This window comes from Pangasianodon hypophthalmus, chromosome 5 (assembly GCF_027358585.1).
Source record: "Pangasianodon hypophthalmus isolate fPanHyp1 chromosome 5, fPanHyp1.pri, whole genome shotgun sequence".
NCBI classification, from domain to species: Eukaryota; Metazoa; Chordata; class Actinopteri; order Siluriformes; family Pangasiidae; genus Pangasianodon; species Pangasianodon hypophthalmus.
In genome coordinates, this window is record NC_069714.1 from 20,452,165 (window position 1) to 20,466,876 (window position 14,712).

Consider the following 14,712-nt stretch of genomic DNA (forward strand, 5'->3'; position numbering starts at 1 on the left):
GCATGTATTAATCTGTTTCTCTAGACCTGCAGAAAACAGTGCAAGCTGTTTTTCTCATACCTGATAGCCACAGCACATGATATGAGAGCACCATGATCCTGTCTTCTGTATATACATCTGTATACATGATTCTGCCCATACAACCCCTTTTATTTACCTCTCTCTGTATGTCCCTGTCTATACAGCATTTGCCCTGCATATACAGTATATCCATGTCTACATAACTCTCTCTATATACCTTGATCTATAAATACCTGTGCAGATATACACTCTGGGTTTACTCTCATCTATAAATCCCTGTCTCCATGACTCCCTATATATATATATATATATATATATATATATATATATATATATATATATATATATATATATATATATATATATATACACTCTGATCTATAAATCCTGTTCTCATATGTGTGAACAATATAACGCAACTGTGGAATGGAGGGAGGCTACTAGGAGGAATGAGTGAGAGAGAGAGAGAGACAGGAAATGCAGGTTCCTCAGGACTCTGTGGCAGTGCTCAGGGACAGCGTTCAGGTGACACATTACTGAAAATCCTAAATGACAATTGTTGCTGGTAACGGGTAACAGGTTAACATGAGATCCTGAAGAATGGCCCTTCACGAAACCATTGTGGCCTGAAAGGAGCACCTCAATAATGGTTAGTAAATTAGTAATCATATAATCCAAAGCAAATCAATTTCCTTGCATTCTTATTGAAAACCTATGGATTACACAATCCATGTAAAGTGTTGTGAAGGATTTGCATCGCTGTTAAATTATTTTCTGTTTTAATGCAGTGTACAGAAATGTGAACTCAATTGGAGTTGGATACATTTTTACCTGATGAACACTTCCATGCTCCTTTTTTATTTACAGTTTATCGTGTACTGCAAATTTATCCACTCAGCTGCTTTTTAATTCTTATATCATTTTTATTGTTATATAAATGTCCCAGTTTCAGTTTTAAATGCATCATTTGGGAGTTTGAAAATATTATGTATTGAAAGCTGAAATTTGATTAGCACATTTTACATTTCTTGCATGTTAAATCCAGATCACCAACTGAAAAGACATTTCACATTTTAAAACATTTCATTTGCACACTATTGTTTATCTTCCCATATCAACATTATCTCATGCCCTTATGACCCAATTCATATGAGTGTATCCATATGAGTGTGTGTGTGTGTGTGTGTGTGTGTGTGTGTGTGAGAGAGAGAGAGCGAGAGAGACATGAGCACAGAGCCAGACCTGTTATTAATTAGAGTAGTAAAAGTCTCTAAACCGGTGAAGTGTTTCCTCCTCGTGCCTGCAGCGTTTGTGTGTGTGGGGCTGGGGAAAGGGACAGGAACTTTATTTGGGATGAAGTAGCATCAGTGTAAACAGCACCCTCTACTACAGGCTGTATATAGTGTCATGTTTGGTTCTTGTTATAATTCAGCTTTGTCATTTTTATTCTTAGTTTTCTCCTCTGACGCATTTCTGACTGCACACAGTGTTCCAGTTCTGCTTTCAGTTCATCTAAGAGCTTCCACTGAATGGAAGATGTTCCTGCAACATTTGTCAAACTCAAGTGGCCAGCTGTCAGAGACCATGCATCATTTTGATAATCCTCTAATTCAGCCGAGGCCCTTTCCACAGTGGAAGAAGCCCTCACAGTGTAAACATACTATACAGTTAACTTAAACACAGCCGTCTGCCAGCGTGCTTTTTAGGTGAAATAGTTTAGAGAAATGTGGGATCATCAAAGTCCAGCTTTAAAGGAACTGTGCACATGCCTTCTCCTTCACCCACACACAGTCACTCACACACCCACTTTGCATTAACTAGTGTGGATTTAATTGAAACAGCTTTCTGTAATGCAGGAAAAGTAACTGATTATGAGGTGTCAGAAATGAAAAAGTTTTATAATTAGTCAAAATGTTTCATTTCCATGAGAGTTTTTCTTCATCTCGCTTCATGATTAAACATTACAGCTCAGCTCGCTCTAAAGTCCTCAATATTTCTGCTGACTAAACAAGCGAAAGAGGGCATGAATGAATAAGGTGGCTGTTTCGGCCGGGCCTGCTTTCTCCTGACGGCTGCTGTGAAGGTGGCAGCGATGAAGTGCACCCGAGCTGGGCAGGAATGTTGGGCAGAGTGCCGTACTCCTGGCCAGCTGGCTCCAATCCGTCAGCGCTTTACAGAGCTGCTACAGTACAGGCCAGCGGTACATTACCTACACCAACCTGGAAAAAAAAAACATGGCGCCCCGAGAAGGGGGAGGGGGGACAAGCGATGAAAGAATGATTTATGCGGCACAAATACACTGCATGTACGCTCTGCTGGCAAATGAGCAGGAAGGCTGTTCTGGCTGTGCGGCCTGGTGCTGGGGTGCCGGTGCAGAGGGCAAGAGGCAGGGGATGTTTAACAGGCTTGTGTAAACTAACAGGGGTGGGGCCGGCCATCTTGTGTTTATCACTGGAGAGAAAAAAACAGGGTCGAGGGCCCCCTCTGGGAGCTCTGCACTGTTTGAAAGTGACATTCTGATGTAAGATTAATAAACACAGTGACCCTTCAGACAGCAGGGAGACATACACACACACATGCTACATTAGGAGGAGAAAATCTTCTGTTTACTGTCTGAGTGTGTGTGGACAAGCACATCCATGTGCATTAGCCTTTGCTGGTGTTTGTGGAATCTTTTCAGTGTGGAGGTTGCTCAGAAATCTTTCTCATGCCAGCAGTGTTGTTAACTGATTCCTTGTAGCCATGATGGCTCTTTTACCTCAGGTTGCTGGTACTGGTTCATGAGCTGATGCCTAATCTTAATTCATTCTCAGCTTTTTCACCACCAATGAGCAAATTCCCAGACTGGGACATTGGATTAGTTCCAGCACTACAAACTGGTGATATCTGAGGTTTTGGGATGGTGTAAATTCATCATTTTGACAATAACTCATGCAGATCAGGTTATTTTCATTGTTAAATTAAATATGCAGAAGAAACTATGGAAATGTTACTGGAAATTCCACTGAGTAGATACATACTTGTAACTGTATAATTAATATAGTCTCACAAGATCTCTAGCAATCACTAGACAGTCTGGTACGTTTCCTGAATAAATGCAACCTCATTCATAAGCAGATGGCAAATGACCAACCACAGACATTCTGGTAGGCCACTAGCAAACAAGCAAATTACCTCATTTATTCACGATTAAGTGCTTCAAAAAAAAAAAATAATAAAATAAGTATGGGTCTCTGTACACTTATTGTAATCTAGTCAATACACCATGCCCTGAAAAACGCATTGTGTCACTGTGTCCAAAAGTTTGTTTTCACTATGGAAACTGGTACAAGGAATTGTGTATACATGGAAGAGTCAGATTGCAATCTGCATGAGTCTGAAGCTTGTGGCCAGAAAAGTGTAAAAAGATAATAGTGAGGCTGTCTGAGACTGAGATTAAAGATGAAATGCAAGTAGTTAAATCCACTACGTTATTTTTCTTATTTTTAATTAACCCCACACTGAATACATAATGGCTCACAAACCAGTGAAAACATGGGACAGTACCCGAAAAAAGGTACAAAGCACGGCATTGGTAGAAAATGTGAACAATATTCTTCCCGAGGGGTTTTAGGATGAAACAAAGACGTTCCTGTCCCATAGTAATACGAGGTGAACGTTATCATTTCTTCCACTCCAATCTGGGTTGAATCAGAGTTCTCAGGGAGACAGCTGTACACAAACAGTGGAGATGATATTTATTTAATTCAGCTGAGTTTGGAGCTCCTGCAGTATCTCAGTCATCATTTTTAGTTTAATCTTTCTGAACTCCCTGATCCCACTGAACTCTCAGTCATGTGAGAAGCTATAATTGACTGTGAGGTGATGATCAGGTCTCATAAAAATAGATGTCCTGCGATGTCCGACCATATTCTCCAGTGCTACGTGGTGCTGGTATTGATCTGGCTGGCGTAATGGGTCTTTTTTTGTGGCTGTGGGACGGCTAGCTCTCAGCGCCTGAGGAAGAGCAGTCAACTGCTGCTAGGCAGGTTAGGCTTTTAGCCTGACAGGAAATCAATGGGCTCAAACGTTCACTCTGCCCACTCACTCACTTCACTGCTTTACCATGTCAGGCTGTAGTCTTTTAAGAGGTAGGAATAGTGCTTAGAACTGTGGGTTAGTGCCCTGTGTGTGTATGTGTGCAAGTGTGTTTTTTTTTGGGAAAGATCGAGGGCATTTACATAACCCAGAGTAACAGGGCAGAGCTGGATGCAGTATTGATCTTCTCTCGCAGTAGGCTTGCAGAGTTTGGAGCGTTGCACTTGGGATATTAGCACATCCAGACAAAAGGCAGCAGCAAGGGAAGGGGGAGTCAGGATGAAAGCAGTGCAGGCTTGTGTGGTGAGGTAGAGAACAGGGGGCACAATCACTCACCGCTGCATTCAGCTTTCTCCACATGGCCACTGTTTAACACTGCTTAAGCTGGATAGGTAAATGTTTTGTGTCTTCTATGTGAGTGCGTTTTCCTCTGTGAACCTCTCTGTCAATTCCTGATGTGTAACCATTAGGACATTTGTGTGTGAGCATAACACGAGTGCACTGTATGTGTGTGCATGTGTGTGTGTGTGTGTGATTGCTCTCTTTGAGGAGGAGTATAAGATATGCTCTCCTGCTTGGAGACATGCCTGTGTTAATCAGTCTCTGAGGAGCCGGGCTGCTGCTAAAGCCCCTCTGGCTATACCGGGCTGGGAGAGACACATGCGTGCTCTGTGTATGAGTGTATGAGCGAGAGATTTTCTCAACGTATCCTCAGGGCTGATTCTCCAACAGGTTCCAATAATAGTTTAGAACTAAGCTATAGGAAGAGAAAAGTGAAAAACAATTCACAATCCAGAGCAACCTTAACTTACTACACCTACGCCCATTATAAGACATTGAAATTTGCATTGAAATGTAAAGCCTATAATAATGCCTCTAAAGTGTGAATCCATGAGTGCTACAATTTAGCATTTTAACTGTGAAACAGACACATTTTGTGAAATGCACAGATAATTTATCTTTCTTATTATTATTATCTTCCTCCTGACAACCAAGTGTAAAACATTACATTTTGTCCTTGTTCATAAATTAGCCAGATTAAATCTTGTAGCTACACAGGATTATATCTGTAAGACTTAGCTTTATTATAGAAAATTTATCTGATTTATAAGGCGGAGTCAATTTTTACTGTTGTTGACTTCATCAGTCTTTTTTCTTATCAAGTCCTCTCACCTTAAATCTTGAGAAAACAGAAAACCTGCTTAATTTTGTGCTTGTGCGAAGCACTGATAGCAATGTCGTATTTAATTTATATTTCACAACAATGTTTGAGGAGATGGCTCAGGTCTCTCAGACAGGAAATGTTACACAATGTTAAATTACGTAACTGCCAGCAACAACCATGAGCACTAGGATTTGAAAAGATATCTGGATGGCCATTGTACACTATGGTGGCACAGTCAGGTAGTGTTGCTGCCACCCAGCTCCAGGTTCACATGGCTGGTTTCTATTAGCAATGGGTGACATTCTTCTAGCATTTGTGGCAATATAGTTCAGGGCCTAGCCCCGTGGGTCTTGAAAAGAAAACTAGTGGTGGGTTGATGAAGGGATCGGATGTTATGAGCTGACCTTGAATGAGAATTCTTTGAATTCTGACCTTGAATGAAAATTCCTGCCTTTGTAAAAGATAGGGCTGTCGTCATCATCATGTTATATTTATTAATATTCAGACTATATCTCTTTCCATTTGACTCTCCTCTGCCCTCTTTTTATAGCTCATTCAATTTCATGGTGTCTTTTCCCACTCTTATGTAAGCATTAAGAGATAGTATGCATTGTATCACCAAGAATTTTGGGCTGATAAAGTATTAGCCTCTAGTGAATACTTTGAACAGGTAAGTTAATGTAACAAGTTAATGTCCCTTATAGCTGTGCACAGTTAGTTGAATGGTTGTTTTAAAATGATTGTTCACTGATATTAATGTAAGTTGTGGAACTAAATTATGGAGGCTTTTTAAATTTTTAAATCTAAATCCTATGGATTCTATCCTATCACTGTTATATATGTACCACAAAGTTGCATTGTTAGCATTATTACGACATGCAGTAAAGGTAACCAGCAAACTACAAACCCTTGTTTTTCCCGGTTTAGGGAAACTAATGGGACACCGACCCCACTCTGACCATCCCTAACGTGTGTGTGTGTGTGTGTGTACGCGTGTGTGCATATGTGTGTGTGTGTGTACTTGTGTGTGCGTGTGGGAGCGAGAGATTGTGACACTCTCTCCATCTCTTCATGCTCACCACTGTGATCCCTGAAATCTGTGACTTAGCTTGTGTGTGTGTGTGTGTGTGTGTGTGTGTCCTCTGGTTCCTTTGGTCTGCTCACACTCAGAGACATGCAGCCTAACACCACAGGCCTCCAGTTTCCATGACAACCGTCAAAGATTTGTTCTTTTTTCCTTTTTTTTTAAAGAAATTCAATGATTTTTTATTTGCCACCATCACTGACTCTCAATTTGTAATAATCTTTAATTTCTCTTCCTCTCTCAAGTTTCAAAACTTATTACATTATACTCATTACATTACATTCTTGTCTTCAGTTCCAGTTGTAGATTATCAGAATTACAGAGAAATAAAATGACTATAGTGATCAAAATGGATACACCACCATATCATTAGTCGATGTTAGACTTTCAGATATATTCTAATCATCAGAGTGAAGCTCCTCTGCTTGGTTTTGTGTATATCACATGCGGTGATGTTTGTGCTAGTGTGTTGATGGATAGCCATAATAGCACTTTTTAAATTCCAGGCCTGCACATTTTCCCCAGCGCTTTCCTCAGTCCTCTGTTTTGTACTGGTGTGGTGATTGCAGAAGTCTCCGGCCTGGCAGAACACTTCTGACAGCTTCCGTGCTGAAGGAGCACACTTCAGATGAAAGGAGAGAGAGAGAGTGAATGAGAGAGAGTGAGAGAGAGAAAGCGGCTGTTTTATCAATAAACTGACAGAGAGCCGAACCCCACTCCTGATAGAAGTCCGCCTATTGAGTTGGCCAAAGCACATTCCGCAGATTCCGGGATTGATAGGAGGTGAGATATTGTAAATCTGCTCTGTGGCAGTTAGAGGACGAAGACCAGGACTATCTTCCGCTGGCCTTCTCCACTTTGTACAGTATCTCCGCTGCTCTGCAGACGTTCTGTCTCCCAGCCGTGTGCGATCTTCATCAGGAGGCCTTGCTTTTATCAGAGCTGCATATTTCAGGGATTACAAATCTCTGCTGATTGGGGAAAAAAAGGCAGGATCAGAAAAGGTCAAATGCACAGTTTTCATTCAGATCTTTTTTGGCAGTTTTTCTTTGCTCTTTTTATTGAGTGTTTCACAGATCTTTTCAAGGTTGCTCAGCTTGCTGATTCAGCATTTTGCTTACTGGAAATTCTCCACCACTGAATGCTTTGAGCATATTCATACAAATCAGACTTGTATAGTGATGCATTTGCCATGCATTTCATGATAGATGTTTCTGCCTTGGGAATATCATGCTCTGGATGTAACACTCATCTAACACCTCTGGCTCATACTTCTATGCTGCTAACATTGGATGTAGTTCTTTTGCAAAGTCTTTCAGGTGTAATAGGCATTACTGACCCTTACTCTAAGCCAGAGTTTCTGGTTCAAAAAGCACATGTTCCTGTGTTTTCACCTTGCTTGTCTGTTCCTCTGTTCCTCTGTTCATGATTATGGATTTACCTATGTTAAGAATAGAAACTCAGCCTTAGCCTACTGAATGTATTTACTGAATTCCTCAACCAATGTAAACGGATGCAAATCTGAAACATTTATGAAATTTGAAGCCCTCTGCTGTAGGGTTCTATATAGAACTTTTAACAGTATGAATCATGCCATATATTATGAATCATGCTACTATTTATGTGCTATATCCTAATCCTTCATCTGTATTCACTTTATCCTTGTCAGGGTCACAGTGGATCCATTACCTAGGAACACTGGGCGTGAGGTGGGAATATACCACCTACCAGGATTTTTTAGGAGGTGGAAAGAAACCAGAGAACCAGAGAAAATCCACATGCACACAGGAAGAACTTATAATCAGAATATTAGAAAATCAATGGCTGCAATTATTTTTCAAGATTTTGATGTAAATGTATATATATTACTACTAAAATCTAAACCTCAGCATATACAATGCAATGCAGACAGTGAGGAAAATATACAAAGAGATTTAGAGTTCAGAATGTTCCAGTATGTTATCTATTACAGCTTTGGTATAAATGAGAAAGTCTTCAGTTCAGTCTGTGCTCAATATATTCCTTCTACAAAATACATAATACATACATTGTGTTATTCCAGACCTTAGTAGCTCTGCACGATGTTATTTCAGAAAAGCTTCTCTTCTGGCTAAGGTTTAAAGAAGAATGTGTTCATTATTAATCTGGATGTTGGAGATTTGCTATGTATGCATGTGTAAGTTCGCATATGCGTGTATACACGTGTACATGTAGACAAAAGCTGGTTCTGTATGCCTGAGGTTTCTCTCCACTCTTCTAAGCCGGAGTCAGACTGATGAGGTGCTGGATGAGCAGGATTTAGTGTTTATCTCTCTCTGGGACAGCATACGTTAACTTTACAAACTAAAAATGGAGTGGAGAGTTTCAAGATCAAAGCAATGCCAGACCTCCATGTGAATGAGTTGTGAGTGAGCGAGGGATAAGGAGAGGGTTAATAATGGGGCACGGTAGAAGGCAGCCGATTGAAGCTTCAACTAGGCCGGAGATGCTGTCAGTTAGGTCTCAGTGGAAGAAGTGGGCACAAGACTGATGAGTTTAGCTCGAGTTTTAGTTGCTCTGATGTGGTGAAAGTGAACAAGACTCTTGGTTTCACTTAATGGGATAGAACTTAGTAACTGTATCAAAAGCAAACTTTTTTCTTTGGACTGTTATTAATAAGGAGATCCCTTCAAACCATGATTCAGTGGCTGTCATGACTCTTAGGTGGGAGCTTATTGTGATAATTAGAGTGATTGAAGGTTTAATGCAGCAAATGTCAATGCTGAGCTGTTAAGTTTTTTTTTTTTTTTTTTTTTAAACAAAGTACTTTAATTTGCTGGAAAACCTGAGATGTTTGCCAGGTTTATTCTTGAGTAATTTATTTCTGAAAAACAGAGACGTTTTATTATAAAGCTGTGAATCAAGTGACTCTTTGATGAAAAAAGGTTTGGAAAGAAAAGCCGAATGGCCAGCACCCCAAGCCCCCCTGGCTCAGCCCACTGGCCTGCATTGTACCGGGGCAGGAGGGTGGCTCTCCCCCTCTGACCCTCTGCAGCTCCTCACACTAATAACTGCATTATGCCCTTACACCGTGCAAATGGGCCCTTTTGTTGGCCTGTCTTGGAGCTTGGGGGTTATGGGTAGGGGGCAGGCGGGGGAATCTCGTAGGGGGCTGCCATGAGGATTTACTTTGTCATTTAAAGAAGGGAGAGAAACTCAAAACACAGGCCCCAAAAACAGGCACTCCTCAGGAAGGCAGAGAGAGAACCCTTTCTATATGCAGCATTGTTCAGCTGGCTTTGTGGCTGGAATATATTATCATCCAAAACTCAAGGATACATGGCTCAGCTGTATGGGAGATGATACTGAGAGAGAGAGAGAGCGAGAGAGCGAGAGAGAGAGAGAGAGACTGAGACAGAGAGCATGAAGGTCCTTTAGGGAATCAGTGAGTCGCATAGCAAGAGTGTGGGTCACATGACAAACTGCAGGATACCACTGACTGCAAATGTTTTCCCTTTTTTGTCACTAAATTAAATTTTGAAGTCATTTACTGAAGCTAGTTATTATAACAGTAATTTGGGCTGAAAATTGATTTTTCTCTCTATCCATTTTCTCTGTCTTTCATGTTGTTTCACTCTCCCTATGGTGCTGATCCTGTACTGAACCCCTTCACAGGTTCAGGTGAATTTATCAGGATTAGCCAGTCGTATGGTTCTGCAGATGATCCTGGGATTCATAAACACGTCTGAAATGTCTACTATAAGCCAAGAATTGGATCATATAGACTTAAAGTCATCCTATTTTACAAATCCGCTCTGAAATTGATGGGTTTGGTAGTGGTGCGTGGTGCACTTGGACAAAATAAGGGATTATTATAGTATATGGAATTATATTACTTTAACATTATCTTATTCTAAGTAGTAGGCAGATTAATTATACTGTATATGAGTGTAAAATTAAATATTGATATAATAGTAGACACACAGTCTTGGAAACTTTATTGGCTTTAGGATTGAAACTTCAGTGTGTGAGTTGCACGGCTCAACTTCGACGCATGATGCAACTGTGTGAAAGCTGAAAAATGGAGGAATAAAGAATTTGTGTTTGTTTCTAAGATGAAATCGGCTCCTCAATCAAACAAGAGGAGTCTTTTTTTTCTTTTTACCTCTTTGGCACACTGTGTGTATGTGTGTGTCTGTTTATCATCAGTGATGAATGAAGTTTCTTTCAGTTTGCATCTTCAGGAAAAAAGAAAGGAAGGAGAGCCTGCCTTGGAGGAGTGAGGAGGGACATGGTGATCAGAGGGAGAGAAAGATAAAGGGAATTAAGGGAGGAAGAGCGGGTGAAACAAAGGAAGAAAGGACAGATAAAGCTATCAGCTGGGATGAGCTCGGCAGGAGGGTAACCCTCCTTCCTCCTTCCTTTCATCTGCTGTCCATCCATATCTCTATTGCTCTTTCCTATCACTCCATCTTATATCTCCTTCCTTCATCATGTCCTCTAGCCCTCATTCCATACTAGCTCTTACTGTTCCAACTAGCTCCACTGTTTTGCACAGGAAGAGCTGATAGGATGGCATCAGTGGCACGTACAAGCTTGACCTTGCAGTGCTGTGCGTGCAGAACACCATGCCACCAGGAGCTTCATTAACTGCAGGGTAAAGCTGTGAATGTGCTTTGATGAGTGCAGATTAGTGGGATGAAAGCTGTCTGATAGCTTATGATAGATATATGAGCTGTCATGATATGAGATATATCATGGTAAATAATAATAATAATAATAATAATAATAATAATAATAATGACAAACATAAAAGACAAAAACATAAAGACAAAGAGTAAAACATAATATGAAAGGAAATATAAGGTGGCTATAATACTGACTGGTGCACATACAAAAATGAACACAGTTGTGACAGATATGTAGACATCTTGCTACAGGTATAGTCAAGATCATGTGTGCTTATTTCTTTTGCTTTTTTGTATCTCTTTTTTGTATTTTTGCATTTTAAAATCTCATTTGGATAGCATGGGATAGGACAATGAAGGTGAAAATGAAATAATAAATCCTCATATATGAGATCAATCATATTGTTAAGAGAATCAGACTTGTATTTTTTTGTCTAGTCATTTAACTGCTTCATAATTTCACTAATGTTTTCTTTGTATGTTTTGTCTTAAATCTTTGAATATATGCAATATTATGATTAAAGGCTGCCAGGCATATGGCTTAGTCTCTAATCTCTTAATGATGGTGGAGACAGTGGTGTGTAATGGCTTTACGAGCTCTGTAATGGTGTCTGAAATAGCTGCTGTCTGTGGTGAAGGCTGACTAAAACCTTCACCCTCCATTACCTCCAACTTTCAACATCTCAACCAAAAAGCTAGAGAGTAGCCCTTGTATTTCACAGAAATCGTCACCTTGTTCTCCAACCTGTATGTACTCAGGAAAAATTCCCTCAATTCTTGCCTCTTTAGGGAGATAGGGAGAGAGAGAAAGAGAGAGAGAGAGAGAGAGAGAGAGAGAGAGAGAGAGAGAGAGAAATGAAAGAGAGAGCGGGACAGGGAGTAAAGTTTTGAATGTGTGTGCTGTTGGTGGTATGTTAAAGAGTATAGCTGTATTTACATCCCATTACCACATCATTCAGAGCCATTACCATGACAAGCCAGGCTGCAGGGCCCCAGGCTATGCTGGGAGAGAGGGAACAATAGTCCTCCTTCTGCATGTCCAGAGAGAGAGAAGGGGGAGACGGAGAGGTGAAGATAAAGGCGGCGGTGGAAAGAAACATTTGGGAGGGGTAAGAAATGAAACTAGAATAATGCAAACCTTAAAGAAGGGGAGTTTGAACACAGGATGTTGAGCATTTTCCCTCGTGGGGTGTCCTGATGACAGATCTTTGCTGAGAATGAAAAATAACAAACTGAACATGATGAAAACTTTTGTTTCAACTTCTGACCATACTTCACTATACATAAGTAAAATCCTGCTTTTACTATAATTAGAACTTTGGCTGTTTTTTTTTCCATAATATATCAATGTCTACGATGAGATATCCATCACAGAATGTTTGTCTACATTTAGTGTGCTAGCCAACTCTGCAAAAAAATTGACTAATAGGCTAAAGTATTCCACGCTTGGCTCTGATTCCTATTGTCACTGAGAGGGGAGTGAGTTTGGATCATGTTCAGAACTCTCGTCTGCTTGAGAAAGGCTGAAAGGCTGAAGAAAACTGATATCACCCCCACTTAGGGACCAGCCTCCCTTTTTTTGCCTCCCTTCTTAATTTGTTTGATGGAAAAGCAGAAGAGCCCCCCTCCTCCTTTGTCCAGCACCTCTCTTTCACTGCTCTGTCTTCCTCTTTCTTCCCTGGCCTTCAGAGCACTAATGCATTCATTCCCCTGGCCATCCCACCTTTCGTGAGAAAAGCACAGTCCAGCACAAAACCACAACTGTTCCCAAATTCATGCATATTAATCAGTCAACACCCCTTTCCATTAAAACTCAGAGACTGCTACTAAATTGGTAACTGGCAGACAACCCTCCCACCTTCCCCACCCCGCTTTCTCTCTCTCTCTCTCTCTCTCTCTCTCTCTCTCGGAACAGGCCATACAGAGTCTGTCATCAGGCTATGCTCAGTGTCTTGACCCTGGGCGATTGCAAGGTCAGAGGTCATGGAGCAGGGACCTTAACTCAATTGTGCCATGTTTCTTTGAAAAAAAAAACACCCTCTTTCCTTATTCTCTCTCTCTCTATCTCTCATTCTTTTCTCCCTTGTTGAAATCTGAGTTTGACAGATTTAGTCCCTAAAACAGTCTAAAGTATTCTTAGGCATATAGTCCCTTAAAGTAGCCTACAACCCAATGCTTTTTAGCTTCTATATATACACTAATATTAACCTATGTGAATATTCCCAATATGAGCTCAGTGTTGATGTATCGAATGATGAAATCATTACATTGACATTAACTTCAACTATTTTATCACACACACATATAAATTCAATACTTTCCCCCAGGCAGTCTGTAGCTTACATCTAACTGACCATCAGGTTGTTAATATGACCCCTGTGCCATTAGATAGCTCCCTTGTTGCACACAGACCTTATCTGCAGACCACCCTTCTGTGGTGACCGCCTGTCTGAGACGCGAGAATATGGTCCCCTTCAGACACAGCCATGCTTTATGTTCTGCCGAGGCTGGTCCGGACACACACATGCACTCCAGGATTAAATAACAGGCTCTGAATGCAGTCATGCATGAGACTGCATTTTTATTGGCTGAGCCATGATTGAGGAAAGTTTTCAGATGTGCAGGTGATGAAAGACACACTTACACACACTTCCAGTCTCTGCTTTTAGACTATATTAGTCAGAAGAAGCAGAGCTTTCACTGAAACTTTGAATTGAGAGACAGCTCATGGCACCAGAACCATTGTATAATTTAAAGTTTTATAATAAATATTACCAATATGGCTAATTTTACTTCAAATATGTGATGCATAGAATGTTACAGTAATTCAAGTAAGTGCAAAATATTATTACTTTAAAGGTTATTTGTACTGAAATTTCACATCATGCATTTAGGTTAAGTGAAGAGAGTTTTAGCATGCAATCAGCCCTTAGGCCATGTTACTGAAACTTCAGGGCTGCTGTGTCGCCAGAAATGAGGAAGACCTGTTAGCTAACCAGCTAATGTTGTTAGGTAGGGACCACCGTCTTTTATATAGCCAGCTAAAAGTGTCAGTGCCTGTTCCTCTCCTGTCTGATAACCGATGTAGCATTGCAACACCATTTCAGACTCTTTGGTAAGTATGGTTGTCAGTCCCAAACACTGAATGTATGAATGTAGCTTACAAGAAACTTGGACTAAACTTAGCAGGAGCTACATGAGTAACAGTGCCACAACTACTCAAAGTGTCCATTAAATGACTTATGAATAGTGATTTAATTGTGTATGTTGATTTACTTCATTCTGAAACAGGAAGCAGTGTGTTGAAAAGTTTAGCTGATTTCCACAACAGCCAGCAGTGTTTGAGATATGCCACACCTCCCACCAAATCTTAACACACACAACAGTGAAAACCAGCTAAAAAAAAAAGAGCCCACGAGTTTAAATAGAGTTGTTTTCAACTGCGTAGGATTTCTTACTGCCGATTTGTCCACTGCGACTTTGTCATCCTGGGACATAGATTCCCAACAGTAAGATAAAACTGCATCAAGAAACAAGCTTTTAAAGAACTCTCTCTTTCTCTCTCTCTCTCTCTCTCTCTCTCTCTCACAAACACACACTAACGTGTTTTGATATGTCCAAATACTCATTTGCCATTTCATACACACATTAGCTGTAGACCATAGACCAGCAGCAGTATATATTTGAGCTAGGATCAA

At 40.5% G+C, this 14,712-nt stretch overlaps 1 long non-coding RNA gene across 1 annotated transcript in view; it reads left to right on the top strand.

The window, feature by feature from the left end:
- The first annotated feature begins 566 nt into the window (after window positions 1-566).
- Window positions 567-14,712, top strand: part of LOC113525904 (uncharacterized) — a 31,921-nt gene continuing 17,775 nt past the window's right edge. The window contains exon 1 of the long non-coding RNA XR_004578228.2: window positions 567-670. This is a non-coding gene — a long non-coding RNA (uncharacterized LOC113525904). The remainder of the gene's footprint in view (window positions 671-14,712) is intronic.